Genomic DNA, 309 nt, shown 5'->3' on the forward strand with positions numbered 1-309 from the left:
GGCCTGGGGCGTCTGGCCGGGGGCGCCAGCGGGCGGGGCTCCGGCGGGGGGCGGGGCCTCCTAGGGTGGGCGGGCCGATTACTCCGCGGCGTCTTCCGTGCTCCAGTGCCGCGGGATTCCGAGCGCCTCCTGCTGGTCCGTCGGCCCAATCAACTTGCCCCGTCGGTCGGCCGCTCCCTGAGAGTCTGAGCGCTCGCCGCACCCCTTCGGAGCTTTTATTGGCCGTAGCAGACGTCCGTCTGCCGCTATTCCCGCCCCAATACGGAAGCGGCCGAGTCCTCCGGCTCCGATTGCTGGGGTGTCCAGGCC

Source organism: Aotus nancymaae, unplaced genomic scaffold, assembly GCF_030222135.1.
Source record: "Aotus nancymaae isolate 86718 unplaced genomic scaffold, 86718_ANA_hifiasm-v0.15.2.pri h1tg000059l, whole genome shotgun sequence".
NCBI classification, from domain to species: domain Eukaryota; kingdom Metazoa; phylum Chordata; class Mammalia; order Primates; family Aotidae; genus Aotus; species Aotus nancymaae.